The sequence below is a fragment of the Macrobrachium rosenbergii genome, chromosome 20, assembly GCF_040412425.1.
Source record: "Macrobrachium rosenbergii isolate ZJJX-2024 chromosome 20, ASM4041242v1, whole genome shotgun sequence".
Taxonomy (NCBI): domain Eukaryota; kingdom Metazoa; phylum Arthropoda; class Malacostraca; order Decapoda; family Palaemonidae; genus Macrobrachium; species Macrobrachium rosenbergii.
The window spans coordinates 47,526,131-47,553,352 of record NC_089760.1 but is presented as its reverse complement, the minus strand read 5'-3'; the positions used below and the strand labels follow the sequence as shown (position 1 = coordinate 47,553,352).

Sequence of the window (27,222 nt, the reverse complement as noted above, 5' to 3'; positions counted from 1 at the left end):
GAGCGAAGTGTGACGAATGTGGAATGGAAGGGCATGTATCAAGTGTATGTAGACGAAAGAGGGTGACTGTGACAGCGAATTCGGGAAACTGAGTGTGAAGGGGTTCAAATGGGTGGATCCTCCAGGATGCAAGCGGTGCGTGTGATGCATGTATGCGTGAGGGTTGTTGCATGAGGGAGGCTTTGCTGGAAAGACTGACGAGTGCATAAAGCAATTTGTTTTGATAGAGTATGGTAGAAAACGTAAGAAAGGGAAGAACGTAAGTAAACTGAATGGTCGTAAGTTGTGTGATAGGGGTGTGAGTGCCAAAGTGGAAATGAATGATAAAGCGTGTAATACAGATGAATGGGATGGTATGAATAGAACGTATAGCATATGCGGGTTTGATATAACTGAGTTGACTGAACGTGTAGGGGTTAGTGAACGGTTGGAGGTGAGCGAAAGTGTAAGAGTAAGAGAGCGTAGCAGTAATATACGAGTGATTGAAAGCATGAATGAATCGTTGCAAGAATTGGAAAGGTCAATGAGCGAATGGGATGGGTTAGTTGAAGAATTGGGGGAGGTATTTGGGAACGAGTTAGAGGGTATAGATGAGATTGTGGATGAAATTGAGAGTGGTAATAGTGAAGAAGATAGCGTGAATCTGAGAGAGAATGGAGGAGAAAATGTAAATCTGAATGTTGCTGGAAGAGAGAGCGAGTCTGAGAGAATGATTGCGTGCCCGCGAACGCGATCTAGAGGACCTGCTAGTGAGCATCCGTGGGTGTTGCGTAAGGCGATTTGAAAGAGGTGTGAAAGGTGTTGGTTGGGAAATGCTAAAAGGGGGGAGAAATATAGAGGGATGAAGAAATTTGTTTTTATTTAGCATTTCCCAACGTTTTGTGAGAGAGAGAGAGAGAGAGAGAGAGAGAGAGAGAGAGAGAGAGAGAGAGAGAGAGAGAGAGAGAGAGTGTGTAATTGTTGTTGTGAGTGGTTCTGTTGTTGGAGTTCGTTTTTATGGCGCTGTCTGTCTGTCTGTCGGTCTGTCGGGAGTTTTTGGTTTTGGGAAGTCTTGGGCAGTTGAGGTCCAACCTTGAAAGTGAACGGGAGTTCATCTGTTTTTTTTTGGTACCAGCATTAATGGTTCATGTCTCTTCTTTTTTTTTTTTTTGTTCGTTGTTGGTGGAGGGTCGGTTTAAGTTTTTGTTTTGTGGTTGTGTGCTGTGATTGGCGACCGTGGACCTTATCCATCTCCAGCAACCGAAGATCAGGGTGAGTGTTGCGTGTTGTGTTGTTTGTGGGTGTGAATTCCGCCACAACAAGTACATTCTTTGCCAAAAGTTTCGGATGACTACCATTGCCTAAGTACGTTCAGTCATTCCAAAAAGGAGTTGGACAGTTTCTATAGATCTAAAAGATGCATACTGGCACGTCCCTATTCCTGCTCCCTTTCGCCCCTTCCTAGGGTTACGGATAGGGAAAGAGACGTACAGGCTCAAACTCATGACCTTTGGACTAAACATTGCCCCAAGAATTTTTACAAAACTAGCAACGGTAGTCGTCCAGGAACTCAGGAAGGGAAGAATACAACTAATACCTTACCTAGACGACTGGTTAATCTGGGGGGCCACAAGAAAAGAATGCCTAAAAAACTTAAGAGCAGTGATCAACAGACTCCAGTCAAAAGGTCTCCTAATAAATTGGGAAAAATCCCGTCTCACACCCAGCAGACGCTTTCAGTGGTTGGGACTGTGTTGGGATACTCTTCAGGGCCTGTTGTCTCTCCCCATCAAAACTCAGAGCAGGATAAGGAAAGACCTCAAAAGGTTCCTAGACCAGCCCAGAGTTTCAAGACGGCAATTAGAACGCATGATGGGTCTACTGCAATTTGCATCCGTAATAGATCCAATACTCAGATTGCAATTGAAAAACTTGAACAAATTTTGGCTGTCGCACGCAAGACAAAAGCTGCAAGACAAATCTCACCAAAAGAATCAAAAAGTCGGGGAGATACTTCAGCCTTGGACCCGGAAGGAATCTCTGGCGAAACAGGTCACCCTGACTCCTCCATCTGTAAGAGTGATAATACACACAGATGACTCATTGACAGGTTGGGGAGGACATTGGGAGGATCGTCAGGTGGCAGGGAGGTGGTCAGTTACTCTGAGGAAGTGTCATATCAATTTCCTGGAACTGATGGCTGTCTTTTTGTCTCTCAAAAAACTCAAACCTCCAGAAGAGACACATATTCTGTTGGTTCTAGACAAAACGACTGCAATGTCCTGCATCAAGAGATCGGGATCACGTTCACCTCCTCTCAACATGGTAATGCTAGCCATCCTTCGGATGGCACAAGTAAAGAAGTGGCACCTGTCTGCAATTCACCTCACAGGGTCTCTCAATGTAATAGCAGACCCTCTATCGAGGAAAACGACAGCCTCAACAGAGTGGATGTTGGAGAACCACTCTTTCCAAACAATAGCCAACATGCTTCCACAACCGGAAGTGGACCTGTTCGCCACATACAAGAACCACAAACTTCCAGTATATGTATCTCCGAACTTGGACAATCAAGCAATAGCAAGAGATGCCCTCCTACAAGACTGGAACAACTGGAGGACGATATATCCTTTTCCGCCATTGTCCCAGATTTCGAAGGTTTTGAGCAAACGCCTAACCTTCAAAGGAACAGTTTACTTAATAGCCCCAAATTGGCCGAACAGACATTGGTTCCTGTCACTTCAACAGCGGGCGGAAAGATCAATTCCACTATCGTCCGCTGTACTATCCCAAAAAGTAGGAGGGAAAATTATTTACGCATCCTCCTTTCTGAGCCGAGACCTTCACATATGGATTTTTTAAACATTATCCACCGTGAAAACTACTCACCCAACACTGCTAGGTACCTAGTGCAAAAGTTATGGACGTCACCTATCCGACAATACCAGTCCGTATGGAAGATATGGTTAGATTATATCCATGCTGAGAGCCCAGTTGAAATTTCTATAGAAACACTTTTAAATTTTATGATATATCTTTTTGAAGACAAACGCCTTGCGGTTACACCAATCATGTCATACAAGACATCATTATCAGAACCCTTGCTTTATGGATTCGGGATGACTCCAGCATAAAAGTTGTTACTTCCCTTCTACGGTCTTTTGCTCTACAAAGACCTGCTCCCGAAAGACTCCCAATTACTTGGTCCCTGAACAAGGTACCTGTACTTCTATCTACTACTCAGTTCAGTGGACCAAATACAACCGCAACTCACAAGCTACAAAAGGCGATCTTCCTAATTGCATTAGTGAACTGGGCTCTCTTCGACGGGGATGATATATCACACAAACTGTTGATAATCAATTATTATTGTTCCCAGGCCCATCATTCCTGGCCAAGAATGAGGATCCTTTAAGAAGGAAATCTCCTATTCTTATAAGGAAACTTAATTTAGCAGACAAAACATTATGCCTAGTTCAAGCACTCAAGGTTTACCTAGAGGTCACAGCAAACATCCCAGAAGGTCCAATTTTCCTACACCCTAGCACGAATAAACCACTCTCTCTACAAGGGCTAAGAATAATTTTAGTGTCCCTAATCAAAAAAGCAAACCCACACTCCTTTCCCAGGTCACATGACATAAGGAAAGTAAGTACATCATTGGCCTTCTTCAGAAATGTCTCCTTTGAAGAAATCTCTGAGAGTACAGGGTGGGCATCAGAGACAGTGTTCTTAAAACATTACTGCCATGAGTTCAAACAAATTCATCTGCACAGCATGTCAGTAGGTGGTATGGTTAGTCCCGACCCCATAGGCTCTACAGCAGAAAACCAGGGGTCTTCCTAACGGGTGAGTATGCTGACTATTGCTGGGAAAGATACGAAAAGACTGCAACCACACCCAGCATACTTAGGTAAGTCACTACAGAACTTCACCCTAAAAATGCAAGTTCTTGTTTAGTTTCTCATTTCTTGTTTCCAAAACCGCAAAAGGTTTTTTAGAATAAGGAATGGGGCTTGAAACTTGTGGCTTGACCTCGGACCATAAGTGTTTTTTCCTTTGGGTTGTTTGGAATTTAAAATTTTAAGAGCTTAAGCCTTTTGTCACCTGTCACTTTCTTTTGTAAAGCTCCTAGAGGACAAGACAGCGACTATGCTATCAAAAAACAGGTTTTGACGTAGGAAAAACCTATTTTTGGTAGTCGCTGTTGAGTCCTCAAAACCCTCCCACTTCCCTGACAAAAGGCATGGGATTTGGGCAAGGGATAATCCTACATTGACCAGCATTGTGCAATAGTCACTTCTTGCAGTTCTGACGTAGGAAAAACTGGGTTCAGCTTCACTGAAGATAAGGGAAAATGCCCTCTTATCTTTGAGTCCATTATACTCTATCACGTGTCATAGTGTTTTCATTACAACACAATACCTGGCTACAAGACCAGGCTAGAAAAATATTTCTTTGATACTAGTCTAGTCACCATGGGAGCGCTGGCACACCATGGGGGTGACTCCTTGAGGACTCAACAACGACTACCAAAAATAGATTTTTCCTATGTCAAAACCTGTTTTTTTCTTAATTAGCGCAAAAAAATTTTAATATTGTGTTATCTACCCGACCAATATTTTTGTTAACGAAATGCATAACTGCAAATCTCAAATGTGTAACAGGAATTGAGATATGTATATATGATGGTATTCTGTGAACTTCATCTTGGTCTGTCAAGGTCAACTTTCCTTTTCCAAGTACAGTAGTGTAATAAATGTAACCTTGTATTCCATAGCGGACCGATATTTTGAGAATGAAATGCATACTACTAGTCTCAAATAATGTTTGATAAGTATTGAGATATGTATGTATGATGGTGCTCTGTGTACTTCAACTTTGGTTGGTAAAAGTTAACTTTCCTTTTCCAAGTAGCATAAAAAAACGCAATATTGTTTTCACCACCGGACTGATGTTTTCAGTACTGAAATGCAAATCTGTAAGTCTCAATTAGCATTTGAAAGAAATTGAGATATCTGTATAATGGTACTCTGTGTATTTTGTATATTTGTCCTTAAAGAATTAATTGAACATATTATTACACTTTCCTTTGCAGAGAACTGAAAAGTGTAAGGGCAGGAATGCAGTGGGAGAGAATTATGCACAATGTTTTTGGTTACGATGAGCTTTCGGAGGATGACAGGAATCATGAAGAGTTTTCACATTTTTTAGCTCCTTCTACGAGCAGCCAGTAGTGCTCTCCTACTCGAGCTACTGGCTTGACTGGTGCCAGCAGAATGCTCGGCGCCAGCTTTCTTGGCTCGGCACCCACTTTTAGGCACTCGGGACTCACTCTCTGGTGCCTCGGCTTCTGCTCTCGGGCACTCGGTGCCAGTTACTGAGATCCTGGTGCCATCTCTCTCCTAGTGCTAACCTTCTTACCCATTTTATCCACTTGCTCCCACACCTGGCTCCCTTGCTTCCCTCTCGTGCCATTGCCAGTCTTGTTATAGGTTAACAGGTGTTAATCTTGTGATAGTGAAGTGTTGTGCAGTGGAGGTGTCTACTCATCCCTCAATTCTCCTAGAAAAAGGTCCCTGTCATACTCCCCAAAACTTGGGAGGAGACATACTGGAAGACCAAGGGAGGTTGTGGGGCTTACACACGGGTATTTGCCCCCTCAGTCGAGTCTGTTGCCGGCCTGAGGTATCGACAGACAGCCACTGGAAAGGCGTCTTACTGGATGTGTAGTGGAGGTGGTGGCTATCCGGCTCTATTGGCTCTCCTAAACCCAGTCCCTGTCAGACACCCCTAAACCCGGGAGGAGGCATACTGTCAGTCCATACTTGTAGTTCCCTGTTAGTTAAGAGAGCCTGCAGTAGAGAACTGCCTCTGGATGTTGCTCAATTAACCTGTAGCAGCATGGCAGTAGAGCCAGGAGCGCCTCTACTTAAGTGGGAGCTTTGTTGCAAAGGAGTACTCTGATGGCTAGCAAAGCATCAGTGGAAGTTATGCAGCTCAAGGAGTTATCCGATGGCTAGCAAAACTTTAAAAAGTGCCCTTGCCCTGGGCACAGCACCAATATAAGACTGTCACGTGCACTGAAATAAAGACCATGAACCATTCACTGACAGTGATGGGTACTCCAGGTATATTGTAACCCCCAGCTCTCAAAAGTCTCGGCACCTTACTACAAAGTGAATAGATAGTAGGAGAAAATCCTATGCTTCCTTCCGCGATGCCATGCCAGTTACTAATAATGATCGCAAGGTACTGCAAGAATCTTACACTGATTTAACTTTCTTCGAAAAGCGAGGAGTTAAGATCGATTACACTTCCAGAAGGTAAATTATAGAATGGATGTCAGGGGCACACAGTGCCTGAAAGCTAATGATGTAGAATCTGTTCTGACATCCTTAGCTTCCCTTAAAATGAGAAAAATACTCTCTTACTTCTAAGAGTGTCTCAGAAAAGGTTGATTGTAGACTGGACATCAGGGGCACACAGTGCCTGAAAGCTAATGAGGTAGAGGTTGTACTGACGTGTCTAGCTTTTACTAAAAGTAGGCTAATAGCTCTCCAGAAACAAGAGTAGCATCAGAAAACAAGTCCAATCACAAGAGAGGAACATATGTTCTGGGTGTACTGAGCTGGTGCCAGGCTGTAGGTGGGGCCAGCAGAGCTGGTCTTCAGCTAACTAATTCGGGAGATGGTGGGCGCTCCTAGAAACTCAGGGCAGACCTGGCACCTGGCTGTAGCTGGCACCAGGTGAGGTGGAAGTCAAGTGAGGAAAAAAAACTCGGGCTGACGGGTGCTCCTGGGAGCCTGGAGCACAATCCCCAGCTGCCAAATCCATCTTCTCTTCCATTAAGTTCTTGAGAGAGAGAGAGAGAGAGAGAGAGAGAGAGAGAGAGAGAGAGAGAGAGAGAGAGAGAGAGAGAGAGAGAGAGAACAGATCCAGGTCATGGAAGGGTCTTCGTTCTCAGTTGAAAATTCCCAAGTTAACGAGCAACCACGTTACTGAGTCAGACATAGCTCGATAACCCCGTCTGCATCTCTCAAATGTCTTAGTAGCACCTCTGAAAAAGCATCTCCTTCCTCTTAAACACCTGGACAGCCCAAAGCCTGTCCATGCAAGAACGTACCACCCTTGATAGTGTCTCTTAAAGTGAGATTGTTCGAGAAGTTACAAAAGGTGGAATGATCCCGAGAGAGTACACCAATCAATCACAGCAACTGGGAACCATAAATCACAATTCAGAATGGAGTTACGAGGGATGTCGTAATGTTCTGACAAGTCTGAAAAGGCCAGCTTTTCCTTGAACATGTTGAATGGTGGAAGAGCATAGAGTCCAAGTTAGCACAAACTTGCAGAATGGTGTCCATTAAGGACTGTGGTCTAGTCTAAAGGAATACTGCAGTCTAGGAAAGAGCGAGAGTCGAGAAGGACTGAAGCTGAAGCCTTATGCGAAAGGCTTTCAGCTTTATGGTATAGTGTGAAGGTTCCATTCTCCAGGGGACACATCACTTAAATTTCCAGATCCCTGAGTGGGCTCCCTCGACTAGAACAAGGAGTGAGAAGCAGTCTGAGACTAGTCTCATGAGAAAGGACTTCCTTCGAAAGATTAAATTCAGACAGATACCACCGAAGGTCCAACTGAAAATTCCAGTCTTGGGGGAAAAACAACAGTCTTGCTATGATTCCTTGTCCCTGTGCGGGGCGAAGACTCAACAGAAGGCTTGCCAAAGCCTAACAACTCCCGAACTAGTAGACTCTGTCTTGTGAGGCGGGTCTGTGATGTATTTGGAGTCTGTACAGGCAGTCCCCCGGTTATCGGCGGGGGTTCTGTTCTGAGGGTGTGATGATAACCAAAAATCGCTTAAACCGAAAATCGGCAACTTCGCCTAAAAGCGCCGATTTTTGGTTATCATCGCCCATGTTAGTATGTATTGGCGCCAATACCCAATTATTGGCACCGACAAGTGGAAATCTGCGATTTTTGGCGCCAAAAATTGCCAATTTTCGTTGCTAGACAAGTGCCGTAAAACCGGATCACTGTTAACTGAGCCCGCCGTTAACCAGGGATTGCCTGTATGTGGACAAGAAAAAATGAAGTATCCTACATAACCAAGAACTTCATACAAACAGCCCGGAGAATGTACTGTACGATAAGACTATTTTGTTAGTCTCTGCAACCGAGCATCGAAGAACATAGTGCAGACTCATGGATAGCTAAGTGGACAAGTTGTCGACCAGCCGATACTTGACAGCCATGGAGACATAGCCATTGGGGGTTTAGACTTCTTTTGCGATAACGCCCAGCGTGGACTCGATGACACATTGAACAGACTGAAAACATATGCAGAACTGTACTTGGCCAAAACTAACATCCGACACGTTCACAGAACTTGGAAAGTCCACAAAAGATACTGAAATCCAGCCATGGGATAAAAAACAGTCTTGAACAAAACCAGAGGTCACAACTTCTGCTGCAATAAAGAAACAAACTGTTAAAAGGAACTAGGCGTTCAGAGGTGGGGGTCTAGTATGGCTAGAAAATCTCGAGTGCTCAGGAATAGGTGTTGGGAGCTAGGGATTCGGCGCCAGAAATCTGGTGCCAAGAGCTCTGGAGTTGATCATGTGCTTGGAATGGTGCTGCTAAAGAGAGGGAAAATGGACAGAGGATATATGCCGTCTGAAAGCAGCAGTGAGTCTCTTGGTAGACGGCTGAAGGCGAAGAAAAGAGGACGGATGAATATCGAGGAGGCTTATGTATGTTCTAAATATGAGATTCGTAGTGTGTTCCTTTCTGTACACAGATTTGTACCTCAACAAAATTCACAGAGAAGTTTTTCATTGCTGTAACCTCTTAAGTATTTTATATTTTGATTTTCTGTTTCACAATATTTAATGAATAGAATTCAATATAAGTTTTTCTGCTTATTTATTCAGAATTTGTGTTACCTGGAATCGTTTTCCTTTGCGAAAAGAAAATAATTGAAATAAGAAAACAGGGCTGATAGTGGCTGGGTTTTTCTCCCAGTAGAAGAAAAACAAGCAAGGTTCCCTTCTTAGGATCTCAACAAAGGAGTGGAGATCTCCAAATACTAACTTAACTGTCCTTACTGAATAGGACAGGATTAAGGGGCCAGCCGAAGTGATGTCTCTTGGCAACACTTTAGAGGCTCCTATCTTCTTAGCCCCTGCTCCTGAGGTCAGTCACGAGAGACCTTACTTCCAATCTTGACAAGAGTTTCAGCCAGGAGAACTAATCCATCTAAGGATCAGAGGAGGTAATGGACAAAGAACACTTGTCTTGCTCCCTTGCAAACCAAAGTTAGGTTCCAAACTCCCTTTATAGGTGATAGCTCTCTTCAACTAGCTCAAAATCCGTACATCAAAGTCCCTGTCTGCAAAGGACAGTGCTATCAGACACCAATTGATGTCACAAAAGAGAGCAATTCAGTCATCTGGAACTCTAGGTGAAGGTCAAAACATCAAGTCCTGTAATGATTTTCGAAGAGGCTGAAAAGATACAAAATCGCCTGAGACCATTTGTATGGTGTTCAAAGGAGGGAGTCCAACACTACACAGAAGACATCCAATGATCAAAGACGCGTCCACCACTTGAAGACCAGAGCCCAGCTTTCAATTGGAAATTGTGCTCAAAAAAGAACAACAGTATGTTCCCAGAAGAGACAGGCGCCAAGCTAAAGAGAGACTGGCGTCAGCCACTGGTAGGATAGCACCAGACGCAAGAGAGCTGGTGCTGTGAGCTCTATATGAAGAGGAGCTCCTACTGGAAGTTCAGGTGCTATTAGGTGCTCGGGCACTTAATGGGAGCTATGGAAGCGGACAAAAAGAATGCTCGTATACTGATGTTCCATTTGGCATCAAAACTGGCGATCCACAACCAGAAGTTCAGGAGAAAAAAGCACAAGGCTGTCCCATTAGACGCTCACAGGAGAGCGGAGAAGAGCGAAGAAAGAAAAAATGCCTCTTCAATGGCCGCTTTTCATTAGAAAAATGCCATCTGCATTTTTCTACACTGGACTATCCCTAAAAAAAGGCACATCTCTATGGACGCCTTTCCCATGGCTGTCCGTCAACACCTGCGGACAGCAGGTTCGACTGAGGGGCAACTATCCGGGAGCAAAACCCCTTCAGACTCCCATGGACTGACAGTATGCCTCCTCCCAGGTTTAGGGAAGTCTGACAGGGACTAGGTTTAGGAGAGCCGATAGGGCCTGATAGCCACACCCTCCACTACACATCCAGTAAGACGCCTTTTCAGTGGTGGTCTGTCGATACCTGGGACTGGCAACAGGCTCGACTGAGGGGGCGAATACCCCATGTGTAAACCCCCCGACCTCCCTTGGTCTTCCAGTTGTAAAACCCCCGACCTCCCTTGGTCTTCCAGTATGTCTCCTCCCAAGTTTAGGGGAGTATGAAAGGGACCTTTGTCTAGGAGAATCGGGGGATGAGTAGAACCTCCTCCACTTCACACTTCACTATCACAAGGTTAACATCTGTTAACCTATTACAAGACCGGCAATGGCACGAGAAGGAAGCGAGGGAGCCAGGTGTGGGAGCAAGTGGATAAAATGGGTAAGAAGGTTAGCAGTATGAGAGAGATGGCGCCAGGATCTCAGTAACTGGTGCCGAGTGCCTGAAAGCGGATGCCGAGGCACCAGAGAGTGAGTCTCGAGCGCCCAAAAGTGGATGTCAAGCCAAGAAAGCTGGCACCAAGCGTACTGCAGTTGGCGCCAGTCAAGCCAGTAGCTCGAGCAGGAGAGCGCTACTGGGCGCTCATAGAAGGAGCTAAAAAATGTGGAACTCTTCATGATTCCTGTCATCCTTCGAAACCTCATCATAACCAAAACATTGAGCACAATTCTCTCCCACTGCGTTCCTGCCCTTACACTTTTCAGCTCTCTGCAAAGGAAAGTGTAATAATATGTTCAATTAATTCTTTAAGGATACATTTATGAAGTACACAGAGTACCACTATACAAATATCTCAATTTCTTTCAAATGCTAATTGAGACTTACAGATTTGCATTTCAGTACTGAAAATATCGGTCTGGTGGTGAAAAAAATAGGTTTTTTTTATGCTACTCGGAAAAGGAAAGTTAACTTTTACCAACCAAAGTTGAAGTACACAGAGCACCATCATAAATACATATCTCAATACTTATCAAATACTATTTGAGACTCGTAGTATGTATTTCATTCTCAAAATATCAGTCCGCTAGCAAATACAAGGTTACATTTACTACACTACGTACTCAGAAAAGGAAAGTTAACCTTTACAGGCCAAGATGAAGTACAGTAAATCCCCCATATTCACGGTCTCACAATTCGCGGATTTTTCTGTGGAACCTATCTAAAATTTATTTGCGGGAAAACTCATGTATTCACAGGTTTTTCTGTGGCACATATCTACAAAAATATTCGCGGGGAACCTGCCTATTTGTGGGTGCAGATTTTTTGTCTTTTTCGTATAGCAATATTCTGTATTTTCATACTATTTATTGTATAATAACATTAAATAATAATGTAAATTAATAATAATACTACAGTACATATAACAGTAATAAAATTAAATAATAATATGTAATACTACACTGGGTACCTGTAATAATAATATATAATAAGGTTAAATCATATGGGCAGTAACTCGTGATGAATGTTGATTATAGTATACTGTAGATGATGATGATGAATTAGCGATGCAGTACGATGAATGACGATGGGGATATGGCTGCACAGCAAAGCAGAGGAGTTACATCTTGTCTGAGGCACCTCTTCACCTTCTTCAGGAGGTGCTTTGTCAGGGGTTTCCGGAAGCGCTGTCATGTTAAGGTATTTGAACATGGCAACGAAGATGGTACGGTAGGGCTGCATGAGTATTTTACCTTGTTCATGCTCAATAAAGGCGACCGCAATTAATGTCATGACATAATGGGCTGCTACCTCTCCATGACTTTTGCCCTCTCTTAACCCTTAAACGCTTAATGGACGTACCATACGTTGACTAAAATTGTCTGTCAGATGTCAAGTGGACGTAGCATATGTCGACTGAAAATGCTTTTTTTAAATTTTGCGGAAAAATAATTATAGGCCTAGTTTGCGGAAGGTTTCAAATCACGTGCCTTGAGGGATGCTGGGAGTTCACGGATCAAGCTGTTGTTTTGTTTATAAGCGTCACCCAGACACGCATGCGTGAATTCCCCCTTCTCGCACCAGATAGCATCAGCGTCGGACCTTGCGGGAGCGATTTTTTGACGCATCCGTGTTTTGCAGAACTTTGGCGAGTGTTTGCGTATTCGTGCTGCAACAGGACGTTTGCAGAGATGTCACAAAGCCGTCAGAACCGTGAAAGGCGCATACTGCCTGTCGGTAGTGAGCGTGTGAGACGAGTTTTAGACTGGGATGCTGGAGAAGGACCCAGCAGCCAAAGTGACCCAGCTTCTCAGCGCCGTGTTGTTCGCCCATGTGTGACCGAATCTGACCAAGGACCACATCCCGTGCCTTTTACGACTCCTAGGAAGCATCGGGGTGTCCTGAGGGGCATCCATAAATTTTTGAAAAAAACTTTTTCCTTCGCTGAAAATCCTGGCATTTCTTGAGTCACTTTGTCGTAATTTTTTCGCTGTTTTATATTATTTGTTACATAAAGTGTTATACATCAAAATGTGCGCAATTTCATGTAGAATAAAAAAAAAATAAATCATTATTTTAGCTCTTAACAATTTTGAAATATTTTCATTTAAATCACAATAACTGACAAAATTTTAACATTCAGTCAATTTTGACTCGACTGAAATGCTCGAAAAACGCAATCATAAGCCAAAATTCTTACATTCTAGTAACGATCAATCATTTACCTTTATTCTGCAACAAACGGAAAGTCTCAGCACAATATTTCGATTTATGGTGAATTTTTGAAAAAACTTTTTTCCATCCATGCAAGACAAACTCCGCTAAAAATCCTAGCATTTCTTGAGTCACATTGTCGTAATTTTTTCGCCGTTTTATATTATTCGTTACATAAAGTGTTATACATCAAAATGTGCGCAATTTCATGTAGAATACAACAAAAAATAAATCATGCTTTTAGCTTTTACCATTTGTGAAATATTTTCATATAAATAATGATAAATAGAAAAAAATCAACCTTCGGTCAACTTTGACTCGATCGAAATGCTCGAAAAACGCAATCATAAGCCAAAATTCTTACATTCTAGTAACAATCAATCCTTTACCTTCATTTTGCAACAAACGGAAAGTCTCTGGCACAATATTTCGATTTATGGTGAATTTTTGAAAAAAACTTTCCTTCCATCCGCGCGCACAAACTCCGCTAAAAATCCTAGCATTTCTTGAGTCACCTTGTCGTAATTTTTTCGCCGTTTTATATTATTCGTTACATAAAGTGTTATACATCAAAATGTGCGCAATTTCATGTAGAATACAACAAAAAAATAAATTATGCTTTTAGCTTTTACCATTTGTGAAATATTTTCATATAAATAACGATAAATAGAAAAAAATCAACCTTCGGTCAACTTTAACTCAATCGAAATGGTCAAAAAATGCAATTGTAAGGTAACAAACTTACAGTCTAGTAATAATCAATCAACAATTTTGAAACAATTGGAAAGTTTAGAAATATTTCGATTTTTTTTTTGAAAAAAGTTTTTTACCCATGTTACGAATTCATGCATCATTTTGTGATAATATTTTCTCTGTGTTGCTTTAATCGTTTTACAATCTGTTATATACCAAAATCATTGCAATTTAGTGTACAATACAACTAAAAAAAATTAACTCATTAGCTTTAACCATTTTGCTTACAGCGCGATTTGTATACAATTATATACGAGTTTTTTTTTTTCGCTGTCATATATTCCAATATTTCTATATGATAATGATATTTTTTTTCATTTCTGATGGTTGCATACTAAACTTCAGGCAATGAGAAAAAAAGGAGCCAAAAATGAACTCTTAATCTTAAAAACTAAGCGTGCTGTGATTTTTTGAAAAAACTTTTTTTCCGCTTCGGCGCTACCTCTCGGAGGCCGCCGGCATACGGGAGACGTTTTTGTAAATAGGGCTTCAGTGTTTAAGGGTTAACATAACAATCATGTCTACTTTATCCTCATCAGTCATTAATTGTAGGCTCTTTGCCAGAGGCCTTAGAAGAAGCAGAGCATTTAGAGGACATCTTAATGCACAATTTCAGAAAATATTCTTAGTCCATAGTACTGTACACGCAAAACACACTAACGAGAGATAGCAATGAAACGAGTTATATTGGGTCATTTGCCACTACAGTATATGCACGGTACTACTGTGTATACATATACTAACACTGATATTCTGCACATACAGTACTGTACATTTTATTAAATGTTTTGTTGTAGGATGATTTTTAAATATTACACACAAAAAGTGTTTTCAGGATCATACGTAGTACTACAGGCAGTACGTAGAGCATATCTAAAATACGTAAGACAACAGGAATAGCAGGGTACGTATGTTTACATCTGCGGTACGTAGCATTTTCATGTACATACTAAGTATATCCATGACTACTGTAAGTACATTTTGTATGATGAAAAAAGATTTACTAATGTTCAAATATTACAGTACTATAACATATTAATGTAAACACAGCAAAATTTCAATAACATATATTTGTTTTTCTTACAAGTGCTTCACCCAAGCCACCTCTCTGCAAATATAAAGAACTCGAGATGCTGGATGCTGTGTACCCAAGACCAATGATACTCAACACGCTATTGGCTGTCATCTGCAAAGCAGCCAATCCAGAAGCGCCATTCATTTTCCTTGGTGCTCATTGTCTGTTCACTTGGTGTTGATTGGCTGAACTTTCACGACCAACTCGCAAACATAGAATTCTGGGAGACCACATCTACGGCATCCTTCTCTGTTCATGCATAGTTCGCAGCATCTTCTTACCGTGTGAAATCGCGCATCTTTATGTTTGGTTTCTTAATCTTTGTGCATCAGCGGTATTCGGCCCTAAAATGCCTCCTGACAAACGTCTTGCTTCTTCAAAGATTTTTGGCAAAGAGTCTAAAAGAAAGAAGATGGTTACAAAACTCAAGGAAAAGGTGAAAGTTCTTGACATGTTAAAGGAGGGCAAAAGTTTTGCCGCGGTTGGCCGCTATTTTAATGTTAATGAGAGCACAGTGAGATATATAAAGAAGAAAGAGGCAGAGATACGAAAGTCTGTGAGTATGAGCTACAGTACTTCATTAGTGCAAAGACAGTTGTGACAGTGCAGGATAAAACAATCATGAAGATGGAATCTCCACTGGCATTCTGGATAAAGGACTGCCGGAAGAAGAATGTGCCCCTTGACTCCAACATCATTCACGAGAAAGAGCGACAACTCTACCAGCACTTATCAACTGTTACGGAAGGCGACAACATAGAACAGGCAGAGAAAGGCGATGAAGAAGGGAAATTAGAATTCTTAGGCTTTGATGAACCAGCGCCTACAGAAGTAGAAGAAGAAGATGAAGGAGAGGAGGAAGAGCCCAAAGCAGGACCATCATTAGCACCTCAAGGTTTCCAGGCTAGCAAGGGGTGGTTCCACCTCAAGTCTGTTACTTTGCAAGGGGAATCAGCTTCTGCAGACATTGAAGCAGCCACGAAATATCCGGAGACCTTCAAGAAAATCACCGAGGAGAAGGGCTACCATCCAGAACAGGTGTTCAATATGGATGAGACTGACCTGTTCTGGAAGAAGATGCCTTCCTGGACATACCTCATGAAGGACGAAGCTAAAGCCTCAGGATTCAAGGCCCAGGATAGGGTTACCCTCATCATGTGTGGGAATGCGGCTGATTTCATGCTTAAACCAGGCCTCATTTACAAGGCTGCAAACCCCAGGGCCCTCAAGAATAAGAACAAGGAATTGCTTCCTGTGTTCTGCATGCATAACCCTACGGCCTTGATCACCAACGTCCTTACAGAGTACTGGTTCCATCAGAGCTTCATCCCTCAAGTTGGGCAATACCTGAATGACTTGGGCATGGAGTTCAAGGTGTTGCTGATCACGGATAATGCTGGTGGCCACCCTTTCGATCTTTACTACAAGGGAGTCCAGCTTGAGTTCCTCCCTCCCAACACCACCTCCCTCCTCCAGCCTATGGACCAGGGTGTGATCCATGCCTTCAAGGCACTCTATACCGGGAACTCCCTCTAGCACCTTGTGGATGCAATGGACAATGACAGTGAATTTACGCTAAAAGCTTATTGGCGTAAATTCACGATTGCCACGTCTGACCATCATCAACCGATCACTGAATGACATGAAGAAGGAGACCCTGAACACGTGCTGGAACAAGTTGTGGCTGGAGTGTGTTCATGACCACAGGGGCTTTTCTCCTGAAGAAATTCAACATTTGGCCATTAGTAAGGCTGTCCAGTTGCCGAGGATTCTAGGTGGAGAAGGCTTCGAGGACATCATTGAGGATGAAGTTGGCACCCTCATTGGTACTCACTCTAACCCCCTGACGGACCAGGATTTGGAAGACCTGACGAAGTCTGCCAGTGAGGAAGAAAATATGCCAAGTTCAGGGGAGGAGCAGGAGGAAGAGGAGGGTGGTCTGACTTGGGAACATCTGTCCCACGTTAAAATAATGATTAAGGATACACAGGAGCATGTTTCAACATGGGATCCTTATATGGAATGCTCCTTAAAGTTTTCAAACATCCTTGATTTTGAACTGGAACCCTATAATCAAGCCCTCACCACCATGAAGAAGCAGCGATAGCAGCTGCCTATCACCATGTTCATCAAAAAGACAAAAAAAGGCCCTCCAAAGCTCCCCAAATCACCTGAAGTAGTGCCTCTCAAATCGCCTGAAGAAGTGTCTCCCCAATCGCCTGAAGTAGTGTCTCCCAAATCAACTGAAGAAGTGCCTCCCGAAGCGCCTCCTGAAGGTGAAGAGGCGCTGTCAGATGAGTTGTAACTCCTCTGCTTTGCTGTGCAGTCATATCCTCATCATTCATCGGACCGCATAGCGAATTCATCATCATCATCTTTAATCAACATTCATCTCTGGTGAGTACCCGTATGATTTACATATGTAGTAATCTTAATATGTACGTAGTATTAAATTTTTTAAATTGTGCATACATATTTTTTTATTTTTTGTCTCTCTCTCTCTCTCTCTTTGTGAATTACGTATAAACACCAGTGGTTCCCCTCTTAAAAGTCCCGGGACGGCTTGTAACTGTATGAAAGAAAATGCGCGTGGCTGAATACATAGGGGGTGACTGGATTATTTTCACCTACAGCTGTAAGCCATACAGTACGTACATATTTTTTTAATGATAAAATGTTTAAGATGGCTTGGAAATTACATTAATAATAATATAATTTCAAAGATTAATACAGTAATAAGGTAATAGTTTAATGTATATTTGATGTAGGTTGGTATTTTTAGGCATACTTTGGTGTTTGACCTTTCATGGTAGACAGTTATAAGCAATTTTAGAGGGGGGTTCTAAGTATTTGTGGGTTTTAGCTATTTGCGGGGGGGTCTGGAATGCATTCCCTGTGAATACGGGGGTTTACTGTACACAGAATACCATGATATATACATATCTCAATTACTGTCAGACATTATTTGAGACTTACAATTATGCATTTCATTTACAAAAATACTGGTTGGGTAGATAACGCAATATTAAAATTTTTCGCTAATCGAAAAAAAAAAAAGGTAGCAAACGCAAAACTTTGTTTCTAATAATTACGCTATTCAGAAAAGGAAATTAACATTTACCGATCAAGACGAAGTACACACAGTATCATCATACATACAAGTCTCAAATTCTAACTAAGACTGAGACTTGCAGATAACTATACAAAATCATGATTACTGGTTCGGCAATGAACACAATGTTTACATTCACCAGTAAAGGCAACAGCGTTGGTTAAACTATGCTACCGGTTGTTACACAATTGATTACGAATTCGCGACTGTTATGAAATATGACAACTTAAACAAAACAATCAAAACTATCCTGAATGCTGTAAGCTTGAAGGCTACCCAAAACCAGCGATAAAACATCACCAAAATCCGGTCTCTGGCTACTAAATTTAAGAAAAAAGCTGACAAAGACACTCTGTGTTGACTCGAGCGTCAGCAGAAACATAATGACAAGTATTTGCCGAGTAGTTCCTGGTACTCTTGTTAGTGGGCAAGACCAGTCACCTGTACTAAACTGAAGTGCTAACCTGCGAATTTTTTCATTTGATCTGCCGAGGCAAGAGAAACTCTTAGCTAAGTAATTACTGGGTAAGTTACATAAAAATACAAATTACAGGTATATGCTTTCAAAATTTGTCATTCGTTCCAACACAATATACAAACCTCTGGTCTTTACATGAGGAAGACTTACTTCCTTGGTGGAAGGATTCTGAGTAAGCTTCTGAACTGACTGGTAGTTTGCCTCACCTGGGTCTCCTTCCTGGTCATGTAAGAGCGAAGGAAGGAGACCATACGTCTGACATATTGAACTAAAGTGTTAACGACCATGTGTTCAATTGTCAGACTTCTGGACCTTTCAAATTAATGTGTGTGTAGCAACATTGCTTCAGAAAAGACTAGGATGAACCCAGAGTGTCAGAGACACTAGAACTAGACGTAACCAACAGGTTTGTTTTACTGTCAGCCTCTCTCTCCCCTTGCTAGAGTGAGGAGAGGACTTGCATTTATTAATCTATCTCAGATTGTAGACAGGGTAGTCGGTTATGTAGGGTCACTTGCATGGCCCGCCCGACCAGCATGTGACTGATGGCTACTCACCTCTCTCTACGAGAGTGGAAAGATAATAGAGAGAAGCTAAGGGCCCAGTCCCCTACTCACATTTGCTGTTTGCCACCGAACACCTTACACGAGATGCAAACTGTCCAATATGGGAGCTGGGCAAGCTACAGAACTTGTTGAGCAGCCACCAAAGGACCCAAGGAAAAGGTGTCCCAGGGCCTGTGGGCAACATCCTGAAGGTAGAAAGACATGAGAGTGGACAGCCTAGACTGTTTTCTCTTCTAATTCCTGTAAAACTGACATGTTCTTCCAGAGTGCAAGGGATGGACCAATGTCCACATCCTCATGAGGTGCTTGGAACAAACTCCTGGCCACATGTTGGGAGTAGAGTCCACACATATGACAGCATCACGAGGCTACAAAGAAATCATGTTCTTGCACATTTCTTTCTTAGTCGAGCCAGTACTAATGAAGAGCCATCGACACTCAAGTCTGAGATAGTCGAGTCCTCTAAAGATAGTAGCGTAGCACTCTAACTGGACACAGTAGTATCTTGTTACGATCACTACCAACCAGTTCCAGGAGAAACTCCACCATGACAGAACCTCATCTCTTTGAGTGCTGTAGTCTTCCTCGAGGCCAAGGCCTCTACAGACAAGAAGACTAAGTAGGAGACCTCTTTCTCTGGGTGAGCTTACCTGTGGGTCTGCATCACCTTTCTGGGACCCTGGCACCATTCCATGCGAGAACAAGCAGGGGGGGTGAGGCTGCACCTATGTGCTGGGCCTTCACTCTCTCTTGATAAGTGGGGCCTGGGTCATGGGAGTCCCACTGGTATCATGGGGTCCTACTGGTGTCATGGGAGTCTGTGGGACTCTGTGCAGTGGCAGAAGAACCTTACCTGCCTGGGGAAATGATTTCCCAGGGCTGATATTGGTGACATGGGGGCTCACTGGAGCCCCATGCATCTCTGGTGACACAGGTGTCCGTGGAGAACAGTGCACCTCTGGTGACACATGTATTCACGGAACTCGTGCACGTGTAATTCCCGTGGCATGGGCGTTCGTGGAATCCCATGCAACAGTTGCTACTGATACATGGGGTCTCAGGAGTCCCTGGAGTGGTGGAAGGTTTTTCACTGGCCTGGGAAGGTGACTTCTGGGGACCGGTGTCGGTGGCATGGGTGTCTGTGGAGACCCTTGCCTCTGTTGCTCCCGTGCCACGGGGGTCCAAAGAGCCCAGTACAATGGTCCCCATATCCTTAGACAGGGGACAGCAATTGACAGATCCCTTTTGCCTCTTCCGAGGCCTCAAGATTGTTCCATGGGTGTTGGGAGATGTTTCTACCAACAAACAAGGAAGTAGAATGATGGAACAGCACACTGACAGCTTCTGTTGTGTTGATCTATTGTTGGGAGGTTCCAAAGATTGGGAAATCTGAGCAATGTCTGGGTGTAATGGCCAAATCCCTACCATCTGACACACGTGACTGAGCTTATTTGCCAATACATTTCAGTTCCCTGGAATGTATCTGGCTAACTGCCCACTCATACACTTGCGCCGTCAACATGTAACCAGTATCACCGGTTGTTTGTTGACAAAAGTTACTCTAATGGCGATGGGGGTACTGACACACATCAGCACCATAGAGTAGCTTACTAAGATCCTGAATCTCTTGAAGACTTAAGGAAGCTGTCTTGAGTTCCAGGATATTGATGTGGAGGTGTTTGCCATTCCGATTCTGCTCACCTGAAAGCAGAGACTCTTCCAGGTGTATGCCTCTTCCCTCGGTTGATGCACCTGAGAACGGGGACATGATGGGAGGGAGGGGGAGTGTGAAAAGACACTCCAGCGCGGTTCCTGTCGTCTAGCCACCAGGCATTTTCTCCTCTGGAGTAATGGAAAGGAATAGAGGGTCCCTTGTCAGAGACTAGAACTCCTGCATTCTTCAATGAAGAGAGAGAAGGTGGAGTAAGCCACTCATGAGGGCCCGGCTCCCCCAAGGGGACAGGTTGAATGAAGATGTTACTGTCAGGCTGGTTGTTCCTTTAGAGACAGGAATAACTGTACTCTTCTCTGAACCTGCTGATATGGGACTGAGACCATAACACCAGCATGTCAGGACACCATAACACCAGCATGTCAGGACAATAAGTGTTCTGCCCAAGTGTGAGATTGGGTTTCTCAAACTTGGACAAGCCTGCCAAGTCCCAGCAAATTAGAGAAGTCGCCTCTTGTCCCCAGACATAAGATGGATATGTATTCTGAAATACGTATCCTAATGAGTACTAACAGTACTGCCTTCAGCAACCCCTTCACCTTTTCTCAAGGACGAGGTTGACGATGAGCCATAACTGAAGTCTGGAGGTGGACTGCACATCAGCACATCGGAGAGGGGTGGTGGGAATTTAAAGGTTTCCGCACCATACAGTGCCATGTTGCTTCATGGCTTGTCAGGTACCCCCTCTTCAAAGTAGAAGGTAGAAAAGAACATTGCCCTAAGCGTCCTTCCCCTTTCCTCATACCCTTGCCCTGCTCTGGGGTGGATAGGGGGCTAAAAGGAGCGCTGCTGCACACCATTCTGGTAGTGTAGACGAAGACTAGGTATTCCTTTGCAGGCCTGGGGCTTCCTTGGAACTGGAGAGGATGGGATAGCCTGGCCCGAAGGCAGAGCTGCAGAATCATGCAAAGACCTGTAGGTCTTGGCCACTGCCCAGTGAAAACAGAGATCAACCTTGATCCTACCCATGTCACTCAAGGCATCCACTTCTACCACTACCCAGAACCAAGTATCGGTTTGTTCCCAAGTACCAATGCCGACTCATAACCAACAAACCTGGTAACCTGAGTCGAGACAGCTGTCTGGTTGGCTAGGTAGAAAAAGGTTCTACCTTTAGACAATATCAGTCTCCTGAATGTGACTTCCTCTACGGAACTATGAGACCCTGAAGAGGAAGAAGCAATCTTGGCCATGTAATGGAACAAAGATCCATCCAGGGAACTGTATGGAATGCTGCCATGACAGTTGATTCCATTGTCACGCCCTGTGGTAGGGAAGCTCCCTCTGCAGGAAGGCATTCAGCAATGGGCCCAAACACCAGGTCAACATACAGGCAGTCCCCAGGGGTTATGACAGGTTCGGCTTACGATGTTCCAAGCTTACGACGCATGTTCCAGGGTTTTGATGCCAATTGGATGGAAGAAGTATGGCTCCAAAACGGCAGAATAATCAAAATTTAGAGTTTTTTTATGAAAAAGTCACTAAAAATGCAGATTATAATGTTTTCAAGACACCCAAAGGATTAATAGTAATGTTTTCTAAGGTTTTCTTACGATTTTCGACGATGTCTACAAAAACATATGCAGTCAACCCCCGGTATTCGCGGTGGATGCGTACCACTACCCCCCTGTGAATAGCTAAAATCCGCGAATACTTGACACGCCTATAAAAATGCTTATAACTGCCTATTGTGATAGTTCCAAACATCAAAAAACCCTCTAAAGATGCTGATACCTGAATATTTTCATTGTTTCATCATAAAAAGTGCATTTAGTCACGAAAATTATATGAAAATACAGTAATTTGTGAATATTTCTCTATGAAAAATACCACAAATAGGTGAAGCCACATATCCAGAACTGCGAATAGGCGGGGGTCCACTGTACTCTAGATTTGATCTGTGGACTGAACCAGCTGTATACTCAAATGGTACAGAGATCACAGCGTGACTCTGGGAGTTTTTTCCAGGGATCATCCGTGTGATTTGGCAGTTTTACGATCTCAAGAACTTTCTTCACTGTGAGTAGTTTGCCAGCCATTGAAGGTTTTTTTTGGTGACCCCTGAAGGAAACCAAAGTCGATGGACTTGTTGTGGTCGCAATTTGTCAAAGGGGTTTTGAACCACATGAATTTTCTCTTGTATGACCAAGACAATCCTCTCAGGTTTCACCTGTCGTGCAAAACACTTCCTCAGCCTCTGAATCACCAGAAGAATTCCTCAATACCTGGAAGAGCCCCTTGCTGACCAAATACAGGCAGTCCCTGGTTTACGACAGTGGTTCTGTTCCTACGCTGCTCACCTCGGAATATCTACTTAAATACCAGACTAAACCAATTCAAACTTCTTACATTTTAGCAGCATCGGTAGAACGTTGGAATTTATTTTCCCCATAGTATTTTGGTTGCCTAGCATGAATTTACCATTATTTTTTGTTGGTCAACTGTAATTAACCTGTACTTAACCTCAGAAATTGTATGTTGGCCATCCTGGAATGCCATTGCGCATGCGCAGTGTTAGAGGGGAGCTTTTGTTAATAAGTGGAGTGTTCTTCATTGGGGGTCCGGTGGCAGAGCCCCCCCCAACTAAGTAACACGGCCTGAGAGGTTAGGTTAGGTTAGTATAGTTCCTTTTATAATAGGTTGCCTTAGCCAAACCTTTCTTAAACATATGGCTCCCTGATGACTTCCGCATGCGCAGAACCATTCCATAACAACAACATGGCAGCCTGTCTTTCTCCCGTTTCCAAAACCACAGATTCCCAAAGTCCTTAACCACGCTGGATAGTTATGAGGTTAATAACAATTGTCTGACAATAACACCACCTTTGGTATTTCTAAGCAAGAGCTCTGCACGGACTATTACCTTGGAAATCATTTTTTCCTATACTTTCAGCGTTGCTGATGAAGGAGGTGGTGTTGTTTATTGTTGGTCAATTATTATTAACATCCTATCTACCCAAAATGGTTGGGGACCCTTTGGGAACAAGGGGGTTTTGGAAACATTGGGAGAAAGACCAGACTGCCATATTGTTGTTATGGAATGGTTCCACACATACACAAGTCATCAGGGAGCCATTTGTTTAAGAAGGGGTTGGCTACGGAAACCTATTATAAAAGGAACTAAACTAATGTACCCTAACCAAACCTAGCAGGCCGTGTTACTTAATTAAGGGGCTCTGTCCCCTGAAACCCCTGGTGAAGGAAACTCCACTATATACCAAAAGCTCCCCTATAACACTACGCATGCGTGATAACATTCCAGGATGGCCAGCATACAACGTCTGAGGTTAATTACAGGTTAATTATATACTATTGATCGACAAAAAATAATGGTAAATTCTTAATACGCAACCAAGATACCATAAGAAATATCAGAAAAAAGTATAGAAAAAATCAAGGTAGTGTAATTCTAAGCCAGCTGTCCGCGGTGAGCTAGACTGTGGCAATTGGCGTTTTTCTATGTTATTTTACTTGCTTCACAAGAATTTAAAGTAATATTTTGTCGGCCGGTTGTAACTAAACTGTAATTGACCTTTGAAGACTACACGACTTGAATTACCTAACGCAGGGTAGGTCTAAGCCAGCATTCCGCGCCAAGCCCACCCGCTCCCACCTCCATAGCTCTTCTTCGTTTTTAACGTGCATTTTTTTCCCATTATTATATGGGGTAAGCACGATGCCTTCTTTTGAAGGACTTGGATTTGGCGGTGGGGTAGGCCGTAGCCTCGATCAGCTGCCCTGCCTGACATCGCTTAGACCCCGGTAGCGAATGTGTACATGTTACCAAATCCCCAGCTCCCTTTCTCCCAGCAGCGAGGAGAACTGGATGAGTAGGTTGACAGTTCGAGACGTGTGAGGTGTCTGTTATGTTTTAGGTGTTGGAGTGGCTTTGTTTATGTGTGTATTATTCTGTAACACCCATTTGCTTTCAGCAAACCTATCCGTTGATTACATACGTAATCCCGGGCTGTCTACACGGATAGCAAAGTGTCCACCTCTCTGACCGTCGGCTGCAGGGATTGAACCCTTGCCATAGACTTCTATGAAGTCTGAGGTTGCTGCTTCTACCAACCGAGCCATCGAGGCTCTCCCCCACCTCCATAGCTAATACAGCAAAATTGTAACCAGTAAATACCTCTAGGGTACGTTATGTTGGTATTTTTTGGGGTGTTTCCTGGTTATAATTTTGCCGTATTAGCTATGGAGGGGTGGGGGGATTGCCGCAGAATGCTGGCTTAGACTTACCTGCCTTTGGCAATTCAAGCCGCGTAGTCTTCAAAGGTCAATGACAGCTTAGTTACAGCCGGCCGACAAAATATGACTTTAAATTCTTGTAAAGCAAGTAAAATAACATAGGAAAACATCAATTGCCATAGTCTAGCTCACTGCAGACAACCGGCTTAGAATTACCCAAGGTAGAACTAAGCAAGAGCTCTGCATCAGGTATTAAAGTAAACCCCTCATATTCGCAGTTTCATGATTTGTGGACTAACCCTTCCACTGATTTCTATGTGGAACATATATACACATTATTCGTGGAAAATCTGCCTATTCGCGGTCTTTTTCACTAAGAAATATTCACTAATTACTGTATATCCACAACATTTTCATGACTAAATGCACTTTTTGTGATAAAACTATTAAAATACTCAGGTATAAGAATTTTTAAAGGTTTTATTTTTGTTTCAACTACCAAAATAGGCTGTTCCAAGTGTTTTCAGAGCGGTTTTAAGTATTCGCGGGGGGTGGGGGGTAGTATACATCCCCCACGAATACGGGGGTTTACTGTACTTTGGAAATTTATTTTTCCTATATAGTATGTAGGTTGCTTATTAAGAATTTACCATTATTTTTTGTTTGTCAACAGCAATTGACATGTAGTTAACCTCAGAAGTTGTACGTTGGCCATCCTGGAATGCTATTGCAGTGTTATAGAGGAGCTTTTGGTAAAAAGTGGTTTCCTTCATTGGGGGATTTGGGGGGCTCCACCCCCCAACTAAGTAACACAGCATCCTAGGTTAGGTTAGGTTAGGGTACGTTAGGTTAGTAAAGTTCCTTTTATAAGAGGTTTCCTTGGCCAATCCCTTCTTAAACATCTAGCTCCCAAATGACTTGCGAATGGCGGTCCAGTTGTTCTCCCATCGTTTCCAAAACCCGGCGTTCCCAAAGGGTCCCCAACCATGTTGGGTGGACATGAGGTTAATAATAATTGACTGGTAATAAACACCACCTCCTTCAAAAGCAGCACTAGCGTACGCTGAGCAGCAGCAACATCACAAGCTTACCTGACACCGACCAGTAGGTTACAGGATCTCTCCTTCGGCCGGGACACGATCTGTTCGCGTTCCTAGCTCACAGCACATCAGTCTGCTCACAAGACATTTGGAAAGTTCAAAGGCTTTCATAGCCTTGGCTACGGTGCCTCTACAGGCTGGAATGATAACTTTTAAAATCTCCCAGTTTCGTAAATTTGACACTGAAATGTCATTTTTGGGATAATAAATGGTATAGAGTAAATGAATCGCAATACAAATGACTGGAATTCCACCACTGCCACTGTTTCGTCGCAAAATAATCAGTTTGTTTACATTTTGCAGTTACTATGGTTACCAATAGATGGCAGACGCGACAAGCTGTCATGAGAAAATTCTGGTCATATGGTGGTTGCAGGCGGATTAAAATGACTTGTGTTCCACTTTTGTATTTCATTTACGTTGGGAGTCCGAGGTCGAACAAATAAAAGTTCGGGTCACAAAGCATAAATATTACCGCATACAAGAACAATTACTTTGTTGTCACCATACCAAAAATTGTACAATTAGAGAACGATATTTGACAATGTAATTATTTCTAATAAGTTAATTGAAGGAGAAAAAGTGCTACGGTTTCATAACCGAAGGATACAAAGTAGCAAAACTCATCTACTAGGTAAAAGGGAAAATATTCCCCAAATGAAGATGGATTAAACACTTGTTGATGAATGCGGTCTTTATTGCCAGGGAAGTGGAAAGGCGAATGTCTCTACCTGTGTCGTGTTCGGTAGTTGTTTCCTGATGTCGATAAGTGGATTTTAAAGAAACTCGGTTAATTGTGTATGACCGCTTCTCGACTGTTAACTTTTGATAAATATCTAAGATCCAAAGAAAAGGGTCAACCCACGGGCAGGTAAACTGGGGGTGAGCCTGGCAGGGGGAAAATTTGTGACGTCAGAACAGACCGTTGGGTCAGCTGGTAGCCTGTCCTGAGACAAACTTTATTTTTCGGACTAAAATGCAAACGCAATTGGGAGGCATATAGATCAAAAGTGCTGCCATAGCTGTTAGTGAGTTTTATCATTGAGGGAATAAAACTTTCTGTGATATTTAACATGGGTTATAGGGAAAATAGCAAAGAAAAGGCTGTTATAATTTATGTAATGTATTGATAAATAAGAAAAAGTCGTACAATATAAAGAAAAGTGTTTATTGTTACATTTATAGGAAATGCTATAGAAATATATTATTTGATATATACAAATACCCAAATGAGGCAGATTAAAATTCCCATCCATATACATGCAAATGAATTACAAACGTAACAAGTATGCATGCCTGTATTAATATATATATATATATATATATATATATATATATATATATATATATATATATATATATATATATATAT

At 42.8% G+C, this 27,222-nt stretch overlaps 1 protein-coding gene across 2 annotated transcripts in view; it reads right to left on the bottom strand.

Moving 5' to 3' along the window:
• Nucleotides 1-26,157, bottom strand: part of LOC136849338 (ubiquitin-protein ligase E3B) — a 961,194-nt gene extending 935,037 nt beyond the window's left edge. The window contains exon 1 of one of the 2 annotated variants that reach the window (XM_067122700.1): nucleotides 25,842-26,157. The gene's annotated coding sequence lies outside the window, so the exon portion shown is untranslated. The remainder of the gene's footprint in view (nucleotides 1-25,841) is intronic. The other variant, XM_067122699.1, reaches the window with a different exon arrangement.
• Nucleotides 26,158-27,222: the final 1,065 nt, after the last annotated feature.